The 24,693-nt window shown below is 48.3% G+C and overlaps 1 protein-coding gene across 3 annotated transcripts in view; it reads left to right on the top strand.

The window, feature by feature from the left end:
* The window catches only part of Polr2H (DNA-directed RNA polymerases I, II, and III subunit Rpb8), a 145,408-nt gene that overhangs the window by 50,681 nt on the left and 70,034 nt on the right, over positions 1-24,693 (top strand). The gene's annotated exons all lie outside the window — the stretch shown is intronic.

Consider the following 24,693-nt stretch of genomic DNA (forward strand, 5'->3'; position numbering starts at 1 on the left):
CGAAGAGTTGCGCATAGAGCTCACGCTTTTTCTCTCTCTCGCGCGCGCGTCTCTTTTTGAAAGCGCGGCACGTTCGACTGCATATGCATCGTATATACGCTTCCCGGCGGGGTACACAGAACGAGCCGTGCATACCGAATGGCTGCGGCTAACCTGGGAAGACTTGTTGCGGGCGCAGGTCCTCTCGGAATTTTTTAACGACTTGTGTGGATCGAGGACAGCGGGCTTTCGATTGAGGCGTTGGCAACGCTGAGAATGCAGCGTGCTCAAACTTAACAGACACTCAGTGTTGCGCTTACGATCGAGGGAATGTGTTACAGAAATGCTACGTTATATATATATATATATATATATATATATATATATATATATATATATATATATATATATATATATATATATATATATATATATATATATGAAATAAGTGTATACCTAAGGGCTCGTTTTTCCATGTTTTTACACAATATTAATGAGATCTAACAGACAATAATGCCAAGGAAAGTATTGGGGAAGATATTAGACCAAATTGTAATGTAAATATGAAGAAAAGTGGGTGAAAAGATAACTTGCCGTGGGTAGAATCCTGATATATATATATACGAGGTTCGCTGCCATTGATTCTGTATCTTTTGGTGTCGTTGTTTCAGCAGCGTCGTTGACTGGACGCGAAACGGCGCATCACGTGTCGCTGATCGCTTCGCATCGCGACCATTGTGAGAGAGAGGGAAATGGTGCGTTATTGCGACACCTCGCGCCTCGTTGCGACCTTTTCGGCGCACCCGTTCGATCCCCTCCGCGCTCGAATATAGTACTCCTTTCTCTTCCCATCCTCCTCCCGAACGGAACGTTTTTCGAAGAAGTCCTCGCCCGATTTGGCGGCGTACGAAGGGAAGGAAAGGGAGAAAAGAGTCGCAGTTTTAGACGGCCGAGAAGCGGGGTCTTTTCTAGGAAATTTGGACGCAACCAGGCCAGCGGCCGCAGGCCGTGTGTGTATGTGTGTGTGTAGCATGCGCTTAGTGGCGACGCGAATCGACTCTCTCATCCGGGGCCAGCGCGGAAGATGGGGAGCAGCGCGGTCGCTCGCCGAGCCAGCGGCGGTCTTTTTTTCCCCTTCTGGGAACTCCCGTTTCTGGGAAGCGTTCCTCCCTTCTTCCTCACTCACCCTTCTTTCCCGTCCTTCCCGGCGCGGCAGTTTTGCGAAAAAACCACTGCGCGCGCGCACTCTCATTTTGGGACCGTCCTTTGTTTTGCAAACGCACGTGGCTGACCTTACGGCTGAGCGGTTAGACGTACCAAGCTCAGATTTCTTTTCTACTACGGTTTTGTACCTCGGTGGGCTCGCTGGCACTTTTCGCTAAAGGGCCTCACGCAATAGCGCACACCGCAAAAAGGACCAAGACGCGAGCACACACGGAGGTACATACGGTTGCTCGAGTTTTTTCGTAAGGCGAGTCTTGCTTCCGCTGTTCTTTGTTGAGACTCTGGCGTGTGAAAAGAAGTGCGGCTTCAAGGGAGATTGCGAGGGGCAGTGACGTTTTAGAAGGGAGGCGGTAAAGAAAGAAAAAGTGTTTTGAAACGTGTCAGATTTCTTTCTTATGTCTTTTTCGGCGAGGAGGGCGCTCTCATTGCCTGCCGGAACGGGTTAGGAACGAGCTGGCGCGTATTTCGCAAGACTTTTTTTTTTGTACTGCTCAAGCTGCGCGCGTGTGTTCACTCACCCGGGTGCTACTGCACTCGTATCTAGCGCAATCGCTTTCGCGTGCATGTGCGCGAAAGGATTGTTTGCCTGACCCGATTTATTCTCTGTCAAAGCAGCCGAATGTGCCTCTCTACTCTGTCATTACTGTAAGAGGCTGTTGGACCTGTTTACGCATTGCCTGTGCGTTTTTTTCGCATTCTATAAAAAATAATAATAGTGAAAGAAATGGATGACGTGAAAACGCTAACACTATTGTTCGTCAAGGAATGAGCCAGTGTGTTTTTTAATTCTTTTTGCGTGAATATAGCACGTGTATCACACATGGTGCATGGAGCTGCGTTAAAGTGTCAATATTGATGTTCTGCTTTATGATATTTTGTTTTTTGTTTTGGGAGGGAGCGAATGATGCGTCCGCGGCGAAACCTACCCGATTGCTCACATTGAGTCGTCGATGTGTTGAAAAGCGTAGACAAGGCAAAACTACAGGAGGTTAAGTGGTGTAAGCACAGCTACAAGAAAAACGACAGCGTTCGTCCTGTAAATCTGGTTTTGCCGTATGGCTTCTCTGCATTGACGTGCAGACGCGCAACTGCCGTGGCAAGAAAACTCACTGGACACTGAACATCCTCTCGACTACGCTACGGTTCTGTAGATGCAAAAACAGTCTTAGCCCTCCGGCTATAAGGGGCGCTGGCTGTGTATCATCTCTAGCTGTTTAGCGAATTTGCTGGTTGTTTCTGAATACGTCGCCTCGCGACAGGCGTTTAGTGTAAGCTCGTTCTCTGAGACACGTGTGACCATAAACGCTGGTCGATTACGTGTGTCGCTCCGCGCTTTGAAGTGCCCCGAATAACAGACAACTGAGCTGGTTAGTACGTATTCATTGTAAAAGAAACGCGGACGCAAGGAGGATGTCAGGACACCACAGACCCCTTGTTTGTGGTGTTCGTGTTTGCATGCCCCTACCTACGTCTCTTAGAATTGCAATGCCCATTGCGGCAATTTAGTCACTGTGACAGCCCGTTGCTGATCACATGTGCGATGGATAGGATGACTGCGCCAAAACTGCGCGTTCGTGAGACCAAGAGACGTGGTAACCTCATAGGGTTCATCGTTCTCGCCTTGTTGTTACGGAGTTCTCCGGGCTTCTTATGTGGATTGTTTAGAACGTGCAGCGTTCATGAGAGCAACAGCTCAGTCAGAACGAGAGAGCAGCTCAGTGTAACGAATACAGTATTGGTATGAGTCGGACAAGTATTGTAGTGTAACACTTACCGCCCTATCCTTATCGCCACAGGCACCGTTTAACTTGTAGTAGTCATTGTTAGCGAATAGCTAAAAGATTTTAGGGAACATCAGCAATTGTTTGCCAACGTAAGCGGTCTCCAACCAGAGCTGGCAGCACGCAATACAGTGTACGGCTCGCCTGTTATCGTACACCGCGTTTCTAAAATCTCAGTATTGGGCGTTCAAAGGGTGTCGGGTGGGTGTTAAAAATTAATAATCAAGCGCGCGCGCGCGAGCGTGTGTGGGATACGCTAAAATGTAACCAAATCATGGCGCGTAGTCGGCTATAGCGCTCGGTTTCCTTGCTGCGTGTCAGAATCGCAGCTCGGGCGCTAGAAGCCGCGTCGAGTCGACGCATACGCCTGCGACAGGTGTTCCGGAACCCAGCGCGCGCGCACACGTGGGCGTGTGTGTGCAGCTCCGGCTGGCTGGCAGCGTCGCGCACACGTCGGCGATTACGCGGCGCCCTTCGTCCGCCTCCCGAAACGCGCCCGTGTTCTCTTCGTAGTCGCCGAGCGGCAGCAGCGGCATGCGCTCTCGCTCCAACGGAACAGCCGGCGCTGGGCTGCGGCTCGTCCCCGTGTTCCCGCTACGCGTCTTCGCCTCGTGCCGTATGCCGTGGCGGTGACTGCCGACCCTGAAGAACTCGTGATGCCAGCGCGATTGGCGGGTGCAGGAGAGAGCGTAAGTGCGCCGTTTCTTTGCGGTCTCGTACTTTACTGTCGTGTCGGCTTTCGTGTGCGTGTGATGCTCTTCTTACACTGCCCTTTCAAGGTGTTGGGGGGAAAGTGGGAGGGCGTTAGGGAATGCGCGGATGGAACGAATCGCACGAGGTGGATCCATTGATTGATTGATATGTGGGGTTTAACGTCCCAAAAGCACCATATGATTATGAGAGACGCCGTAGTGGAGGGCTCCGGAAATTTCGAGCACCTGGGGGAGGTGGATCCAGCTATATGGATAGCGTCGTGCATCCACGGTCACAAGTATGACGACTAGGGGCTCCGCCAATTCGAATGACACGCGAAATTCCACCTGCAGGCTTTCCCGCGCGTTAAGGTGTTCCTAATCAAGGTAGCAACAACAACAATAATAATATACCTGTGGTTTTGCGCGCCAAAATTGCGTTATGATTGAGTCACGCCACAAGGGAGGGCTCCAGCTATCTCGACAATGAGGAGTTCTTTAACGAGCGTTGGCATGGCACAGTGCGCGGGCCTCTGGCATTTTGCCTTCATTGAAGTGCGACCGAAGCTTATCGGATCTAACCCCCGACGTGGCTCTAAACCAAGATTACCGCCATGCTGTCGCAGTGTGTGCTTAAATATGCATCTGGAAAGGTCGTAAGATGCGGCAAACGGTGGTAGCGGATCCAGGGATGATGTCTTGAGCCCGTCAAGCCATCTCGATTTCAGGTCGAAGTCGGTCATTTCGGTTTCGTCCGGCGCTGTTTGCGGGAGAAGGCAGCTTTTTCACATCCGTCTCTTTCGCCTGTGCAGACAGGCGTTGCCGCAGTTCATCGTGCTTTACGACAAGCAGTTCACGGAAAGGTTTTACTCCGCCCCAATAGAGCTGAAGGTCTAATATATGTGTCGCAACTGTCGTTCGAGCCGGTGATAATGATTCGTACAAGACGTGGGTGTAATAGTTTCCATTCCGCTGTTGTCATCTAGAATTTCGGAGCTTGCGATTTTAGTAATCAGATAAAAGTAGGGCTCATCTCAGGCCAAGGACAAACCAGGAAGAAAGATTGCGTTAGTATTGAATGTAAGTAAGCTGTTTAACATCCAATGATGAAAGTCTGATAGAGTTATATATGTGATCACATGCGATTGTAAATGAATGACTTTCGCACCGGGAGAAATTCTGATAATTGCGTGACCGTCTCTGGTTCGTTTTCCTGGAATGTCGGTTGCGAAATCGACATGCTGATAACCGCTTCGCAATTAACAGCGTGTACGTGTACAGCATGCAATTGACCTTAGTGAATGTATTCTCCTTTTTTTGTCTTTTTAACAAACAGTCGGCCGTTATCGCTTCATGCGCTGCTTCCGGGGGCAGCCGCCCGCCTTATTCATCGCCCTGTAGCGCCGCAGGCGAGGTGAGCTTAATTTGCTCTGCCCGCGTCGCTATCCACCTTCTTTGCGCATGCGCAGTCCGAGTAACTGCGCTTCCTTGGCACGCGTAGCGAACCGCGTCATACACGACTGACACGAGTGATACTCACACCACCGGGTTACATCAAGGGCACCAACGTTCCGTTGCGACGATAGCCGAAACGAGTTGCAACCTCCGCGTGTGTCGATTTTCTCGTCTCACCTTTGAAACCGTTGTCTTATCTCGCGAATGAAAGAAAGAACACAAGTATCGTTTGGGTTTTCGCGTGCCAAAGTGGAGGGCTCTGAAAATTTCGACCGCGTGCTGTTTGTTCTTCAGTGTGAACTGAGGGCGCGAAGTACTCGGGCCTCTGATATTTACCCCCGTATTCAGAAACGCTCCTCGACTCGCCTTTCACCCTTCACTTAGAGTTGAGCACTGCGCCGCTGATCGGCTGAAAATGATGCTGCGCTACTCAAAAATCGCAGCAGAATATCGCTGATATCTAGTGACTTGCCGTGCCTAGAGATGGCGCTCCCATAGGCTTTCTCTAGGTACAGTGAACTATGCGGCAGTACGCACCACCAAAACAAGGCTGGTGCAGTGGTGGCGCACGACGCAGCGGTAATGATTTATGGGGACAAAATTGACGGTGTGCAGATGCGAGTGTGTACGCCTGTGGAGTGTTTTGTTTATTTACTTTTAAGTGTTTTTTTTTTTACTCTGGCTAGGGCAGATTAATCTGGCCCGCCCGATACAAAGGGATCAGCCTCAAATCATCATCATCAAGTGAAGGTGAAACGTTTAGTGAAGGGACGTTCTAGAATACGGGGGTTAGCCTCGAAATTCGATCGCCTTTGCACGTATCGAACAGGATACCGTCGAGTATGGACGCGTACTCAGATCTTTCCTTTTCTCTTTCGTGCCCCATTTGCGCGTGCCCGGTATAGCGTTCTGCGGTGCTCGCTTTGACTTGCGAGGCTCCGTCGCATCCGAACGAGTTCTTTTGTGCCGACTGTCGCGGGTGGTGAATGTATAGGCGCGCATCAGTTATGTCAGGTGACAGCTGCGTGCCTTAGTTCAATTAAGCCCCGTCGCGAGATTGTGGGTCTGCACCCCGGCGAAGGCCACCGCGCAAATTGCATGTGGGGCTGCTTCTCGTGCTGTTCCTCGTTTGCGGTATACTTCTTTTTTTTTTCTCTTTGTAAGTGCCACTTGCCCCCTCTTTGTCTCGCGCCTCAAGTAATTAGCATATTGCGTAATTGTGCGCGCCCTCGCCACACTTGTGGTGTTTCGCTCGTGTTCCCAACAGAACCGCTTTGTAGAGGTGAGTAGCGAATTCTTTTTTTTGTCGCTGTTGCGAAACATTTTAAATTCTGGCAGGAAGAAAGCTTGCAACCTAGCGTGGAACGGCAGGCGTGAAAGCGCGTAGTTACGCGTACAAAAAAGAACAGAAAAGGAGAGAGAGAGAAAAAAAACAGCATGAACTTTGCTAGCGTTGTGCTTAACACACACACACACACACACACACACACACACACACACACACACACACACACACACACACACACACACACACACACACACACACACACACGCGCGCGCGCACGCACGCGCACACACGCACGCACACACACACACGCACACACACACACGTATATATATATATATATATATATATATATATATATATATATAATTGCACGTGTTTCAAGTTTATAAAGGCCGCCGTGCGCCTTTTATGTAACATTAGGGAGAATCAACATTCGTGATCTTAGGCTTCTGTATATCTTCCTTTCTTTTTTTAACATGCGAGTGTTTTCTGCCTCACTCCTTCAATGTAGTATTTCCATCACGGAAATACACACGATCAGGAGACCAGAAAAAAAAAAGTTCCGTTAATGGGAGTCGAACCCACGATCTCTCGGTCCGCGAGAACAGATGCCGTGCACGCTATTCATGGCGTCGTCACGTTAACAAATTTTTGAGAGTATTAGCGCTACCTTGACCGAAGAAGTTAGTTAAGTATTTGTGATTTTTTTTCCCTTATGCTTAATTGCGACGTCGGAATTGTAAAAATTGCGACGCCGGAATTGCTGTGAATTTTCAGGGTTGGTGGAGGAGGCACTCTTACGTGTTTTAAGCTCCTTCTCGTGTGGGAAAAGTTTGCTTACAAAAGATTGTCATCAGCATTCTGAAATCGACCGCTGTATGTTTTACCGCTACTGAGGTGGAGTTTTTCGTTGCGCAATAAAAAACTGCATAGGTAGAGAAAAAAAACCCACCCTTCTCCGATTTAAATGACCAACCGGAAATGTAAATTACGTGGACGTGAGCGAGCTAGTGAAATAAAAAGCTTTGATTTCATTTAATGATTTCTACTACAGTTTTACGAATCCGCAGCAATTAATATACGTGCTTTTCTCTGTGTCTGTTGATTTCTATAGTGAGTTTGTCACGGTGCCCGTATATTCATATATCGCGCTTATGAATACCTCGGGTGTATGGGCAGTATAAGTAGCGTGTAAAAAGTATGAGTAAAAAAAATACTCAGACTAGTTTTGCGGGGTGCCCTGCATTTGTCGCTGTCGTGGTCGCCTCTGAGCTCTGCGCCAATAGCGCGGCAGCTCGCGTTTCGTTCTGCAAACGCACTGTGTGTCCTGCCATTTTTTCCTTTGTTACCCCTGCCGGCGTTTCATCTTCTTTTTGGTTGCCGTACACTTGCATCGCCGCAACTGCCTTCAGGGGCCGTCTGGCGTTAGCAAGGCGTGTATGTATAGAGTATGTGTGCGTGTGTGTGTGCGTCCCGTTCACTGTAGTGTATATCTTCGATTTCGCGGCGCGCCCGTGTACTATACGTGTGTCTCGCTGCTGCGCCTCGCGCGTATATATGCACTGCGCCGATTGAGCGCGGCTTCCGCTGTTGCTATGGGCGCGACTCCGGACACCTCACCGTCAAGGACAGAGCGGCTTTTCTTGATTATGGTTTCTCCGTATGCGACGATTCTTTATTGTGTGGAGCGTGACACGACTCGCCTGATTCGGTGGCATTTTAAGCTGTCACGAGAGATCCGCAGAATCGCACGCACTCATGTCATGTGCGAAACGACTGCGAATCAACAGCGACGCGCCTATATATATATATATATATATATATATATATATATATATATATATATATATATATATATATATATATATTATCGGAAAAGGTGGCAGGGGGTCGACTTAGCTCTCGACAGTGCGCAGCGTTTGATTGGCCAGTTGGCATTGATTTAGGTGAATAACGCAGCGCGCAACGATAAGTGTTGACGTGAGAAGTCACGTGAGAAGTTGACGTGAGAAGGCCCGTCACATTCGCTGTACCACTGCTTCGCATTGTGTATTGTGTGGCTGTGCTGTTCTAATCCCGGTTGTGGCGGCGCTTTTTCGATGGAGGCAAATGTGCTTGACGCCCGTTTACTTGGATGTAGTTGCACGTTGAGGAAACTCTCGGTGGTCGAAATTTCTGAAGCCCCGCATTTCGTGGTTTTGAGACGCCAAACCCCGACGATAGTAGATGCGCGGTACGCGCTGCGTACACTGGATCAAGTTGTTCGCCAGGCGACAGGACTCACTGCGCTTGACTAGTTTGGGGTGTATTATTCGTCACATCATCTGCCGTGGGAACATTGAGAGCACATTGAGGGAAAATTCGTCTTGGACAGAAAAAGCACATGGTTTTATCCAGTAACGAATGGGCAAAAAAAAAAAAAAAAGCCCACATGGCGCAGTACGTATGTTTGGTGAAAACGTCTGTAACACTCGCAGGTCTGTATGCTCTAGTTCAGCTCGAAGTCGTGAGGTGACGCCACCAGCTCTGCGGCTCGCCTTTGCGTAATTGCTTTTGTGGAAATCGTCGTACGAACACATCTGTGGTTCTTCTAGCACTTTCGAATGGTTTAAAGGGCGTCAGCCTTTGCTAAATTATTCTCCGTTTAACTCGAACAACGCGATTTGCCTCCGGTTCGCCACTGTACCTTCTAACCTTACCACTTAGCGCTGGTTGAAGTTGGATATGTTATTTTCGGTGGAAGCACAGTTTCTTACGGGACCGGCAAAATAAAAAAAAGAACACAGGTAAAAGGGTTTTCTTCCCTTGTCAACATAAAATCCCACCAAAGTGACACTATGCTCAGTGTTATAATTGGCGCATTCCTCAAAGTGCTATAGATATATAAAAAGGAAATAAACATTCATGAAAGGCAGTGCGTCTAAGTTGTTTTTATACCAGAAACAGGCCACAGGATTAGCTGACGCAATGACATAGGGAAGTTAATATATGTAATTAAGAGCTAGTACGAAGTTTAGAGAACGTAAGCAAACGTGAATGCGATCTACATGACCAGCAGGTGGCACAAACTTTCAACCACACAGACAGCAAGTACACCAGGAACTCTAAAACTGTTTTTACGTGTTTGTAGACACGCGGTAACATCGCCGGTTTTTCGCCAGTCACTTCTCGCGATTTCGAAACCCGGCGTTTTCACTATACGATCCATGTCGGTGCCTTCTTCTTTCGAACTTCGTTGTGTTTGACCTTTTTCACTCGTGAAAATAGTACACCTGCCGAGTAATGATTGTCCAAGAAGCCAAAGTCAAGCCGCTGCTGTCCTTGGCGCCCACCCCGACGACGTGTATCGCGGAGAACGCCGCTGCGATGTTGGGAAATCCACTTATGCGCACAGATGTGCAGGGACTTCCGCTGACTCGTGCGAGGATGTCTGTAGCTTTGTGTTGAAATAGTGTGTGGCGCGTGCTTTGAGATATAGGTGTAGGTATAGCGAGCAAGCTGTAACATTATACACATTGGTACAGGTCGCCGATTTAATTCATTGCGCATGAAGCCTAAAAAGAACAAATGCTGTTCCCGGTGTTTACACGAGAGACTTTATTTGCACCACCATGCGACAGGAGTGCGCCGAGCAATTTCGTGTGTTGACAGTCTCGGTGCTTGCGAGTGGTCTTCGTCGAATGCTATTTTTTTTTTCGACGACGTCTTCGAAGGATAAGCGTAGGTGGTCACATTAATGTAAGCGACTTCCTCCGGATACGATTGCGTGGTATGTCGTAACGTGCCGTGACACCGGTAATGTGTTTAAATATATTTATAATTAGGAGGGACGACGCAAATATTCTGCTTCAAGGTCCGTACGAATCGCTTATTTACTCTACAGTCGCTTTTCTTTATCGGTATGGTTAGCTCCAAGTACAGTGGCAGCTATAAGTACAGTGGCGAAAATAACTGACTTCACGCTGAGATAGCGAAGGTGCTAATTATTACTAATTGGCTTATGACAAATTATGAGACGGGATTAAGCCCCGGGTCTGTCCAGCGTTTCGGTTTCCGGAGGGTCGGGGGGGGGGGGGGGGGTGCTGCTAGGGGTGCGTGTAAATCCCTGGATTGAACTACCTATATACGCATGTTGTGAATAATACGCACATTTTTTAATTACTAAAACAGCTTCTCTACCTATCGAAAAGTAGGATATTATTGATAAGTACCCGGCCTTCCTCCTTCAGCATTCCCTTCCTTTTTGCATTAGCTACAATTCATCCCATATCATTGGTCATTACGTTGAAGAGGGACACGCAGTTGCCATGGCGACAGCTTCCAAGTACTCGTTCTTGCAACCTCGTGTTCCATCCGGGTACGGCTGAGCAGGGCATAAAGGAGTAGAGAGGCAGGCGTCTCTCAAGTACTGCAGCTGCGACTTTACTTCGCCGCCGCATTGCTTGGCAACGTGCCTAGCAACGCGCGGTGATTTCAGTTTCGTCGGTGCCTTAATTTTTATTTTTTATTTTCACGTCTCAGTTTCGCCTTGCCGGGCGAAATGAGAAAGCGAAAATAACGAACGTATTTTTCGAGAAGGGCGCGATGCTTTCTCGGAACTGAACGTTCTGTGCTCTCGTCACTTTACATTGAAAGGGGAGTTAACGCGCAACGTGAACGAATGCACGATTTGCTTGTGCCGAGTGTGGTGGCTAGTGTTACTTAGTTCGACTTTTTTTTTTCTGCTAGTATATTAGGTTCGTAGAGAACAGCGCGCGCGTAAGTGAGCCGGGATGCGCTGGCCCTCGACTACTAGCGCCGCTTCAGCGAAGCGTGCGTGGGGGGAACGCGTCCGGCCGCCTGCCCAAGTGTGCGCGCAAGGGCGGCTCAAGGGCGACCGCGAAACACGGATGACCTTGCTCTCTCTCTCTCTCTCTACATTTGGTTCTCTCCTCCTCTTACAATTTTCCTCTCTCGCAGTCTTCGCTCTCTCCTCTTATTCCTCCCTTGCCATGGAGTTGTGGCCTGCTGCTTCGGGCTGTTTCGCAATCGTTGCGTGCGTGTCTGTTCTGCTTTTTTATGTGTGTGATGCGCGCGCGAGTTCTGGTGGCGTTCTTCCTTTTTCTTCATAGGCCGCCAGTCAGCTTGACGTTTTCGCGCGGTGCGCCATTTTCCTTCCTGGCTCTGACGACGCAATTCGCCTGTCCTCGTTCGTGTTTACCTGCCGCAGCACGTCGTCGTCATCCTCTTTTCGCTTTCGGCGTTTCATTCACTGGGTTGCCACCTGGGCACCAGCGGGGCTCGGGCTGCTGCTATCGCGGGTGCATTTCGGGCCGAATAATAATAATAATAATAATAATAATAATAATAATAATAATAATAATAATAATAGATTAAAAGTTTCGTTCTGGAGCTTTACTTGACAAATCCTCGATATAATTATGTGTCACGCCGTAGTGGAGGGGAGTTGATTTTTTGTCCTCATAATATTCTCTGATACCCACTTATATCTAATTACGCGAGTATTTTGCAGTTGGATCCCATTTAAATTAGTCCGCCGTAACTAAAAATCGACACCCAAGTCCTTGAGTTTCGCAGCACCAAGCTTCAGCTGCTGAGCTACCGAGGCGGGTAGAGACACGATACCAAGACCTTCACAAGGTCATTTGTTATTTCAATTTCTTCGATATCGCGTGGGAAAGCTACGACACGGTTATGAGGCACGCCGTAGCGTGGGGCACTGGAAATTCCCACCACCCGAAGTTCCTTAACGTGCACGTATTACGGGCTGACCACACGGGCGCGCTGCAGAGCGTCGGCGCGTTACTTTTTTGACGCGGCGTCGCGCCTTGCCCTTGCGGGGAGAGAAGGCGCGTGGCTAAGCAAAGTATCGAGCCCTTTCTCTTTATAGGGGGAGAGCGCAACGCTACGTCACCAAGCCACGCGCTGACTCGCTGCAACGCGCCCGTGTGGTCAGGCCTTCAATATAAGCATTCAAAGCTATATAGCGTTTCGCCTCCGTCGAAACGCGATTGCCGCGACCGGGTTCGAACCCGTGACTTTCTGTGTCGCCACCGCTGTACAATCGCAGTGGCTGAATGATTGATTGATTGATTGATTTAAATAACTTTAATGTGATTGATCGGAATAACCTTAGCGGGAGGCTGAACTCTTTTTTTATTATTTACCCACTTGGGGGCTCTACTGCATCGCGCTGTACAATCGCAGTGGCTGAATGATTGATTGATTGATTGATTGATTGATTTAAATAACTTTAATGTGATTGATCGGAATAACTTTAGCGGGAGGCTGAACTCTTTATTTATTATTTACCCACTTGGGGGCTCTACTGCATCGACAGCATCCAGGCTTTATGTATACTGCAAGGATGAACCAAGTAGCCCTTAAATACGTCTTGACGAGCAGCAGAGAAAATTCACATGAACTACGAGTTTAATTTTTGATTTTCCATCTTTGTAGGCTCGTATGCTTGAACAGACAGTAAAATTGCTTTCGCCTGACTTCACCGAAAGAGCTATTCAAAGAAAGGGGAAAATGCGGAAGCCGCTGTCTTTTTCGATCGTGAGACTTTCGCGTTACTGATTGTCTTTTAAAATTCTTCCGTTTCGTCTCATTTAAATTTCGCTTTCGTCTCGTACGCAAAGCGTTTCGGTCGAACAAAACGCTTTTTTGCGCGTCGCGCGTGATTTGAATGCTTCATCGCGTGCCAGGGCGAGCATTTATACACCGGAGATTCTTTAGTGCGCGACTGGGAAACACTGGAGAAAATGAAGCTCGGAAGCGAGCGGAGCTCTCTCTTTGTACCGAATTGCAGACTCGGTTAATGGGCGGACTGTGATTTGTCTATTACAATGCACAAAGGGAAAACATCGATATGTTCTTGACTTTCGTCGTTTTGAACACTGAATTCAATGTTGTTCTCTGATTGAACGTGTGATATCGTGGCATCTTTTCTCGTTTGGAGCGGTCTTATTGATCGGTAATCGGTTCGTTCTTTCCTTCAAAAAAAAAAAAACCCAAAAACTCGGCAATAAACGAAGCCACAAGTGCGATTCGCCGTCCGCAAGTACGAAGACTATGGGCAAATCGGTGTACTATATACCCCTCATTCCAATGGTCGCCGAATGATCGCAGCACCATAGTCCCCTCTGGTTAATTTCGGGAACCTCTTTGGCGGTGGTTGTTTCTTCGCCCGAGAGGCCGGAGCATGCGTGGCGAACGGTGAGAGTTCGTGGTGAAGCAGCGCGCGTTGGAAAGTGCACGCGCCGTAAATTTTGGTGCCCTCCACTCTCACGTCCCGTTTCACGCTAAACCCGCGTCGTTTCGTAATGTACCGTGCGTGCTCCACTGTGGCCCTTATCACCCGTTGGGCGGTAATGAACGCTACGTTTATGCCCCATGTGCTCGTGCAGAGGGCCCTTTTTCTCTCTCTCTCTCTCGCTGTGTTTGTGTGTGTGCGTGTGCGAGTGGACCCGCGCCGAAAGCGCATTAACTGGCTTGGGTCTTCTGGATCGGAAGCCCGTGGGGAGGTGTTGCGAAACGTGCGTTGCGTATGTGCGTGGGCAGGAAGGACGGAAGGAAGCGATAGGTACGTCGGTGATGCGGTTCAAACGATGCTGCGACCGGGCATTTCGGTCTGTAAGAGCACTGGGAGGTGTTACGGATTCACAGAAGTATAACAGAAATATGTGTTAGAGAGGAGAAGGTCTCCGAACGGCGGCATTTCGTAAGCGCTGCCGCGCTTACGAAATGTAGGATGATGATTTCGAGGGATAACATCGCCAGATTTTGCGTGGAAACGGTAAAAAAAAAATGTTGCGAAACACGTAAACTGGGCCTGTTCAGTGAGGTGGTGCTGCTGCGTGTGTGTGCGCGTGTTTCAGTGCGATATTGGAAAGAAGTGAATGGAAAGAATGCGGATAGTGAAAATGGCACTGCATAACCGCCGGATCGCGCACCACCACGTGAAATTATACCGCAGCTATGTAGTGGCATTAATAATAATAATAATAATAATAATAATAATAATAATAATAATAATAATAATAATAATAATATTATTATTATTATTTCTGAAATTTCTGTAACCCTGGCGTCTCTCGTAATCGTATCGCGGTTCTTTGGCGTTACACTCCAACAATGATTGTTGTATAATTTTTCTTATAACTACTTTCTGGCGCGTATTGGTTAGCTAGTTCAAGTGACCGGCTCATACCCTCCGGAGTAAAAATCTGGATATACTAGCGAGTAATCACATATAGATAGTTGTACTTCGACCTCAAATCAGCGATACGTTTTACGCAAGTCGCAAACATCAATATCATAATAAGTATGTCGTACGTACAACTTTACAAAAGAAGGTGACTGCTGGTAGCTTTTGTGTGAAGGCCGTGATTTTCGTTATGTCGGGGACGAGTCTTTCGTCTTGGGACACGTATTCAAATGACGTTCAGTAAGCGTGCACGTATGCTTCTTCAAGTACACACGGGAAGATAATCACAATGAAAAAAAAAAAACTCAACGTTATTCTCGCGTATCGTGCGTGCAGTGAGCAAAAATCGGTGGCATCTCTTCCGAGAACACAGTGAGGCAAGTATAACTACAGTGCAGAGCAGTGCGTGACCTTTGCACGCGCGGTGTGCAGCATTTCGAGCGGCAAAGGTCAGGGACAGAAAAAAACAAACAAAGAACAACAACTTCAACGAACGCTTCAAACATCACTCAATCACTCATCTAGCGATGCGTTCTGCTTTACTGTGAATAACAGACATCAACGTCCCGTCATTGCCACCCGGCGCACGATTTCTTTCGACAGCGTGTCGAATCCCTTGTGTAAGTTTCGATACGAGTATGAAGGGTCTCGGGTGATCGTGTGTTAACGCGTTGGAATTTCAATGGCGTAGTTTGCTAGCTTGCTTATTTTCACTCGTGTGTTCGCCGTAAAACGTGTCGACCACGCAGGGGTCCGATGTGATCACGGTGCTCCCGCGTTATTGAAGACACTCCTTTCCCGCGGTCTCTCTTCCGTCCGCTTTATGTAAAATGGTTTAACAAGAGTTCGAAGTGAATTCGGGTGTACCCAGCAAGCCCGCGTGGAAGCGAAGAGGCAAGACCCCGACTTTCCCACGTGGGAGGCCTATAGGCCCGTCAATTAGATCTACCGTATCTACTTGCATACTATCAGCATTGCCTAACGTCAATTGTATAGTGACTATTCTTGGGTCGAGTTTGATTTATGACGGCGATGGTGCCTTCACCGACTCTCAAGCAAATGTTTTAGGACCCCCCCCCCTCCACCGCTGCCCTCCTCTTCCTTGTAAAATAGTTTACGTCACTCACGTAACATCTTTGGTTGAGGTGTGGTGCCACCAACGGAACATTGAAGCATTCTACATGTCGGTGGCTTGGATAAATTTTCTTTTTCGTCTGCAATCGGTTGCGGGGGAGGACGCGCAATGTACACGAAGATATCTTCGATTTCGTGCCAAGAATCTCGGGTCCATTTCGTTAGCGTGGCTTCGCGGACTGTACACACTTACATACGCCCTTTCGCTTCGAGGGAGGTTCCGCCTTATGCTTTTCTGCCAGGCCCTCGCATTGCGGCGTGAACGGCTGTACTGATACCGATCGCGCGGGACTGAATTCGCGCGCATCATTCGCGAAATCGGATTAGTGGCGATGCCAAATCGGTTCTATAGATACGACGACGGGCATTAGAGGTGGAAAAAGTTGCGGGGAGCGACGTTCGCTCGCCGCGCCGCGCAACCTGCACACGTCCCGAAGGGCGCCTCAAAGGTGAGAAACTCACTCGGCGTTGCCCGACTCGTTGCGATAGCCGGCCATGAACGTCGGCGTTTGCATGTGGCTCACAGCGTTATCGTATCTGGCGATATCGTTTTGGATTGGGCTAGAGACGACTCTTTCGTGTTAATCTCTCTCAGTTCGCTCGTTCAAGTCCTACGATGACGCTGTTTTTTTTTCTTCTTTTTTATTAATACGTTTATGCAATATACTATCAGATAGCTTTTTACCTTGTTGCCCTTATTTCAAGGTATTTTAGGTATGTGCATAACGGATGATTGATTTGTGGAATTTAACGTCCCAAAACCACTATTTGATTATGAGAGACGCCGTAGTGAAGGGCTCCGGAAATTTCGACCACCGGGGGTTCCTTAACGTGCGCCCAAAGGTGAGCACACGGGCCTACATTTCCGCCTCCATGTGCATCACGGAAAAGATATAGAAAGGTGGAGATGAGGGAAGGAAGGAGCGATGGACTATTGTTGCTAAACGGATTAATGAGCAAAGGGGCAAGTAGCCTCAGCTGAGGCTATCTTCACTAGAGTACTTGACGGCAGGTTGAGGCAGCACACGCCTACCACGCCGAACTTTGCCATCCTCTCTCTGTCTTTCACTTTTGCCAACTGACTGCCGACAGAGGCGCTGTACCGTCCCTCAAAGCTCACATGCTCAAAGAGAGAGAAAGAGAACGCAAAGTCGTTTTCAATAACGAACGGCTCACATGGCTGCCATCGCATCGTTCACCGCACCGACTTGTATACTGTAAGCACGTCCACTTCGACCCTACCAGTTCATTGTTCGGTTTGTTCGCTTTCACAGCCCTAGCTCATCTACCATCGTACTTTTTTTCTCTCTCCACCTTTTCGCTTGCGCAAGCCTGTTCCTCAAAGGACGCTCCGTTTTGTTCTCTCTCTCAATATTATTGGGCTGGCAAACTTAGAAGTGTGGCGGTTTGGGCTACTATCGTCATGGCACACTTACAGCAGGAAGTGGTCAGAACGAGAAGAAAAACGCGGCGATAGAAAAGGAACGGACACCAAGAAAGAAAGGAGTCTGGGCGAGCAGTATTATCGTTTCTTAGTCTGTTTAGCGGCGCAGCGTGTTTCTCTTTCTTTCGCTTCCTCGCCGGACGCCGTCCCGTGACTTAGGGTGGCGATGCGCAGCGGGCGTCGGTGGTGGTACCGCATAACGACGACTGGGGCGATGGGTTCCTCGAGGCGCCGCTATTTTTACGGCCTCGTGACCTTGCCCTCGCTGGCGAGCCTCGGAAGGAGCACTGTTACTGCACGCAACGAATACAGCCCAGCTCAACTACAGCTACTGCGCGCGGCCTCCGCTGCCAGAAAGGACGAACAACATCGCCCCCCTTTTCCCCGCTCCGTTGCTTCTAATGCACTGTCGGCAAGTGGGCTTTCCTGCGGTGCTTGCGAGTCGTGCGGGCTGCCACGCTGAGGCGGTGCCCGGGACGTTAGGCCGTCCGTTATGTGCGGCTGTCGTGCCGTGAAGCCGCCGGCCGCGTTGGTCAGGCTGTAAGACGCGCCGCCAGATAACTATACCACTCGACACTCGGCTCGGTACGCTAGCTTTTCCAGGCTTGTTCGCGGAAATGGAAGCTTGTCGATACGCCGTGGTGGCTTTCTGCTTACGCGCTTTTTTCCCCCGATCGAGCATTGCGGAATTGCAGCTTTTTTCCCCTCTCTCTCGAAGCTATGCATGGCCTTGCAAAGAAGGCTGAGTTGCAGGCAACGATAGCGAAGTAGTTCTGTCCCAACTCTTGCTATATATGTATGCCATGGAAAGCGTCTCGGTCATCATAGAGGGGATGTGGGGTCTGACGCAATTGCTAGAAGTTCTATCGCAAGCGCGTATGCGGCAGAGACCGTTTTTGTATGGGCAATCACCACGGCCTGTTCGTTCGAAAAAAGGACATCAGAGAAAAATCTGTTGCAAAGGGCATGCACCTATAGATTTACGGAGGACGATCCGTATGCTTATAGGCATGTATACGCTTTTTACACCCGACATATTGGTCGACTTGAACTCGTTAGAAATCTATGGACCACAAGCGTATGACATCCACTAGCCCTTACACTTGTCTTGCATGTAGCTTGTAGACCTTGTCTAGGCAAAACGACTGGAATAAATCGAGCCAGACCATTTCGAAAAGACTTTATAGACATCTTTTAAAGCTAGTTCTAGAGATCTGCTGCCGTAAATGGCTTTTCTTTCATATGGTCGACGATCAGGAATAGACTGCCTTCTTTGCCAACTGTACTCGTGAAGGCTTGCCGGGAACAGCTACAATAAAGCCTGGACACGTTCGTTCCTGGTCGTCCACATATTTCACTCTACCTTTCCTTTTTTTTTTTTCGCCTCTCTGCGGTGTCCTTGCATGCGAACCCGGAAGGAACTGGATTTCTGTCGTGGTTGGCCTGACAGGCAGGCGCCATTGACGTCACAGTTGACGTGCGCTTGGCAGGTCTCGCCTATCGATTTCTCCAGCCGGCAAGACGTACTACCGTGTGCTTTCCTGCGCGTGTGCGTGCGCGTGTGTGCGCGTGTTCTCTTTTTGTTTTTTTTTTACTTTCATCAAGCCGAGAAAAGCCGGTGCCATCTTGCGGAACTTGGGTGAGACTGCGGGAAGTCGGCTTGCCGCGATCTCCACCTGTGCGCCGAAGCTTGTAAGTCGTCGATGCGCATCGACTAAGTAGATTAGCCGCGAAGAGAAAAAAAAAAAGAAAATGGGACAGAAAATATCTTATCTAAGGTTTAGACGCCGGTTAGTCGTGCGCTGACTTTGTGCTTCGACGGACGGCTTTCTGACTGGCTTACCTTTAGGGACTCGGCAGGTGTAGCATGGCTGAGGATCTTAGAGGTACGGCTTGTGGGACGCTATCAGCAGTTTCACGTCGTACCAGCGTTACCTTGGTGGTATAACAGGTCACAGTACTAAAAAAAAACTATTAAGGCAAGGTACCTGTTTTGAAGTACTTTTTCAAAAGCTTCGCGCTTCTAATGTTTAAAATTTAGTTATCGTCTTCACCATGCTCATTGTCGAAGTTGTGATAGCATGAGGTAGTATGAACTTCGAAAACAGAGAGACGGTAGAAATGAGGGATGAACGACCTATCCCAAAAGATACTGCAGAGATGACTACAATAAACCTGATTTATAGTTACCAAGGCTATTACTTATCGTTACGTCGTCTACCTGGAAGGGAACACACTCATGCAACGTCCATCTGATCACCACATCTCCCGTATGGGCATTCAGCTTCTAAACACGATTTCCAATCGATGACCGCGAAGAGGGGCTGGAATGGCAACAGTGACGGTCGCTTTGTCAAAGCCACCCACGTCCGAGCGCTGGCTACGCCACAGGGCAGCGTTGGTGTGCGCTTACACTCAATGAGTTCTTGGGTTCTTCGTGCCAAATCGCGTGATGATTATGAGCCAAGAAGTAGTGGAAGCTCCGGATAGACTTTGGTCGCATGGGGCTGAAGTCTATAGCGTGCACCTAAATACAGGGGGAAAATATTTGATTGATTGTTGGTACTCGTCTCGATCCCTTCTTTTATGCCTCTGTTTGCACACCTTGCCTTCTTTTATATGCGATGAGTCCTTACTATACTTGTTCTGCTTCCTGCTTTCCTAAGTCCATTTCCAATGGAGGCAGAAATGTTGTAGGCCCGTGTGCTCAGATTTGGGTGCGCGTTAAAAAACCCTAGGTGGTCGAAATTTCCGGAGCCTTCATCTACGGCGTCTCTCAAATCATATGGCGGTTTTGGGACGTTAAACCCCTCATATCAATAAATCAACTCATGCTGTCCTAAGTCTAAGTGCTCGAATGTTATTGCATTTCGTGCATATCGAAGTTCAGGCCGTGTGGACGAGAGTCGAACTCTCGTCCTCGAACTTAGCTTCGCAGTAGCTAATCTGCAATACTTGCGCTAGTAATCATCGAACTTATTCGTTAAAAAAGGTCATTGCCTAACTAATCGACTGCTTGACAAAAAAAAAAACTATTAAGTACGAGCAGATTTACAGGGATTCGTAGCACGCTTCAAGAGCTCTCTGTACTTTCGTGCCAGCGAGCATGCTGAAACCTATGCAGCCGGGGGAAAAAAGGAGTCGAGAGGCCGCAACCGTTAGCCAGTGCGCGTCATGACTTGAGACACTTTTTTTATTTTCATAAAACGCTCGACTTACTCTCTATGTCATAGCGCGCGCGGGCAAGGGGCGGCATCCCGCGGCTTCCGAGGCGACTATGCAACTGACGATGCTCAAGTCAGCCAATGGCGATGGACATGCGGTTTATAGAGCAATCGTTTGGGTTTAAGGTATCATTCGTCGAGAGAAGAGTGGGCAATGTTTGGCTAACTCTCATCACCAATCTTAAGTTCTAGGCCGCGTGCTGCGCTCCGGCTCACGTGTTCCCAGATGCATCGGCCACCTATTGGCAGTGCTCAAAAATGGCTGCAGGGTTTCTCTGACGGCTGCTGCGTGCTCTCAAATCTTTCGAAACTAATGGCTCGTTCCTCCGTCGGAGTCTGGCAAGCTGACGTTCCTCGTGTAACCAACACCGCTGACACTGCAGCTCCCCTTGCATTTATTTCCTTATGAAAACGTTCTGCATTTCTTTTCTTTTCATTCGATGCGTATGGCTCTGCGCGTTTTTCGCCGCTAAGTACCTGCAGCTGAATGTGTTCCGGCCGCGCGCGTCCCGTACATGCATTCCTCCGTCTTCCTGTTTGTCTCGCCGGGCACCGTACCTGCAGAGAGTGACGCCAATCTGCGCGTGCGTAAGCGGCTGCACCTGCTTCCCTTATAAATCTTTTGTTGTTGTTTTTCTTGCTTTTTTTCCCCTGCCCCGTTTTTCGTCCTGGTCTTTCAGCTGCTGCTTCCCGCCTTCGCGCTCTGCATGCAGATTTGTATGGCGCCACGAAGCTCCGACGTCTCGCAACGAGCTCGTATGGAAAGGAAGCACGCGCGTTTAAGCCGAAGTATATGCACCTACGCCTTGTTTGTCTGCGCTTGCTCTTGACGTTGTTGGATTGATTGAATTATTGTTTCGTACTTGAAATTGTTTTGGCATTCAAGATGAACGACGGCAATCATTGTTCGGGATCTTCAGCTTTCCGCGAAACCTCTCGGCGGTGTCGGCCGTCGTGACCATGACGCCGCATTTTCAGTGCAGGTATCGCCTATACTAAAGTTCTGTTGTGAGTGAGAAGGGACATAAACAATTTTTTACGAGTTGTGTATTGTTTATCCATTCGAAGGAGAAGGCCCAGTTACACTTCTAGAGAAACTTATTCCCTGCCCCTCTTTCTCTTGCGCTCGGGGTTTTGCTTACGTTCAGTTTTCGGGCTGCGCTTTAATATGTAAACGGTTAAATGTGATAATTAAGAACAATAATGAATGCTGGCCGTTCAAGATACATGCACCTCCGTTCTTTCGTGTTTTTGAACTGCTTCCATGTTAACGGCACACGTGTAAGCACTGTCTCTCGTTCCCGCCATTCCCACAGTGCTGAATATAGCCAGGACGTCTACTTTTTTCCGGGCTCTTATTAGCACTTCGCCCAGGACCTAAAAGTACATAGCCAGACGGAACACCAGTTTCAAGCACGTGTATTTGCGTGCTCATATCGGGCTTCTTCGTTACTTAAAAGTCAATTCTCGTCGAATTTTACGACATTTCGAGGGGAAAGTTGCCTTTTTGTTTTCGCGCGTCTCTTGACGCTGGAGTACTGCCACGTCGTATTTCACGCGTCTCGACGAGAAAAAAAAAAAAGCGGCTGTGCGTGCTTCCTTGTCTGACGAAACCATTCAAGAAGAAGAAGAAAAAAAAAACGTTCCTCTTGATTTGTTTTTTTTTGTTTCGCGCTTGCAGAAAAGAAACGCATATGTTGCGGAAGAAGAACGTGCAGAGGAAGCATTCCCCGCTGCTGCGGCCGGGGGTTGGTTGGGTCACGTGGCGCCGAACGGAAAGGCTGGTGGAAACATGGAACGCGTCCAACTAGGAACTCTTGCGCTCTTCTGAATCTCTGGCCGTTCTTTTCAAAAAGAAAAAGAAAGCTAAGCGCGCTCGATGGACGTGGAGAGGATGGGTCGTCGGTGGCGGCTGAAGAGACAAATGTATGTCTGCGTGCGACAACGGAAGGCCTTCACCGCGACGACGAGGAAGGACTTGTCGATGTCCGGTTTTCCGATTCCCGTGCTAACGTTCTCAGCGTTGCGCGAACGGCGGTAGTGGCTGAGCCGTTCTCTCGCCAGCGGTTTGCTCCTGGTTGGCCCTATCCCCAGGTTTTTCGGCTCATTTTCTCGTCCCTGTTTCTTAAACTCTTCTTTTTTTTATTGTCGTGTGGACGTCTCCTCTGGAGGCGTGATGTCGCTAGGCGTGCGTGTGGATTTCTTGGCAGTGTATTGTGGCGCCCTATATATAACGCGCTTCCGCTTGCATGGCGTATGTAGTACGTAATACACGAAAAACACGTTATCGCTTCTCCCTCCATCCGAGAGAGAAAAAAAATTGTTGCGCCGCAAAGCGTGATTTGTGGGCCTAATTGCATTGCAGTTACGTTAACCTAGAAGGCCGTTAGCTTTGTAGGGAAAAGAAAGATTAGCACTTGGCAGCCAAGTTCTGCATGAAGGGCGTTCCTTCCGCCTAAGATCGAGCGGAATTTGACGAATTGCGATCACGAGCGAATTACCAGTGTACGCTCCTGATATTCTTTACTCCAAGCTTTCTTTTCATGAGGCTAGCGCCTAGAGACATCGTATACTTCGAGCAGCATACAGAAATTCGTCCCCTACCAACCAGAAGTTCAACGGAGGCTCGAACGGGATGAAACCCTAGTAAAAATACAAATAAATAAGAATTCGTATCAAAAGAACGTAATGGTTCAAGAGTTGAGCAGGATGCAATTGGCGTCGGTGCATAAGTGTACTTCATAAATGAGGTCGAATTAGCTATTTAAATAATTTGTTAAAATGATTTCAATGAGCTAATTTAACGAGTTGGTTCTCTTGTTACGGGTGGGATCACTGAGACACCTGGCGGAACATATCTTAACTACTTGCTTTTCTCGACGTAGCCTCTGCGTTTAAAAAAAAATAATGCCGTTGCGCTTCCGGAGTTCATTAGAAAAGGCCATGCAGAGTTGTGCGCTGTTCAACTTTAGAGCGGGACTCAAATCAGTTGAATGAGTTCATTGAAATATTGGACTGTTTTACTTTTCTGTTATGTATGTACGCAAGAGAACCTGGAGAGGGAAGAAATGGTAGATAATTTCCAGGATAACCGGTTTGCTACCCTACACGTAGGAATGGGATGGAGGAGGTTGAAAGAGGGGGAGAAAATAGAAAAAGACAGTACATCACAAACACGCAGTCGGTCACAGTAGACATCACTTCTGGTGCAGAACGCATCGTCACTGTCAGAACCGCTTGTCCGAGTCCGCTTTTCTCGAAAACCTCGGCAGTTCTTTGGTAGCCTTCAACTGCGATGTTCTCTGTCATGCAGGAATGGATTCAACAGGCACTTGTCTATTGTCAAGGTGCGCTAAAACGGACGTCACAGTGACTGTACTTGAAGTGAACTTAAAGTTCGCATAACGCTAAGGGCTGGCGCAATTAAATACACTTAAATGAGAAAAATAAAATTGCCTAAAATTATTATTATTATTATTATTATTATTATTATTATTATTATTATTATTATTATTATTATTATTATTATTATTGTTGTTGTTGTTGTTGTTGTTGTTGTTGTTGTTGTTGTCTAGCAGCGCTCATTTGCACCAGGTTTTGCCTGCAGTTTTTGTTGTGGACTTCGTAGTCACAGTTCAGTCACCGTACTTCTTTGCTCTTGACGGTCACAGCGTTAGGATGGGCGGCACGAAACGAGAGAGAGAGAGAGATGATTGCGGTCGCCTTGAGAAGCCTTGACTAGCAGTGCTGCTAGTCAAGGCTTCTGCCTTAGTTAAGGTATTTTGTGGCTGTCATTTTTCATGTTTGATTAGAGCTGTCAGATGGTGCATGCGTGAAGTCGTTTTTTTTTTATGGTAACAAAGTGTTAAAGGTATGGCTCATTTATTCACTTAGAGATACGTTGCACTGACCATCGCAAACAAGTCTTGGATGTTCTTCACTTCTTACTTCTTTGAAATGTTTAACTGGACGCCCAGTACGTTAACGTGTGGTTATGGCGCTGTTGTTGACACGCGATGATGGAGACGCCCGTATCCAACTCTTCAGGCTTGTTTCACAGTAAAATTTGGGTGCTTCCCACAACATCATGGCCGCGAAGCGGCGTTAGTTTTCTCGTGCTCGTCGCGTGTTGATCATGTGCGTAGGCTGATATTGGTATGAGTCTTTCTGGGGGGGGGGGGATAACAGTGTCGAAATTAATTGAATGAATAAATAAATCAACGTTACACAAGTTGTGTCCGTGGTGCGAGCGGCTTTGGT

This window comes from Rhipicephalus microplus, chromosome 4, assembly GCF_043290135.1.
Source record: "Rhipicephalus microplus isolate Deutch F79 chromosome 4, USDA_Rmic, whole genome shotgun sequence".
Classification (NCBI taxonomy): Eukaryota; Metazoa; Arthropoda; class Arachnida; order Ixodida; family Ixodidae; genus Rhipicephalus; species Rhipicephalus microplus.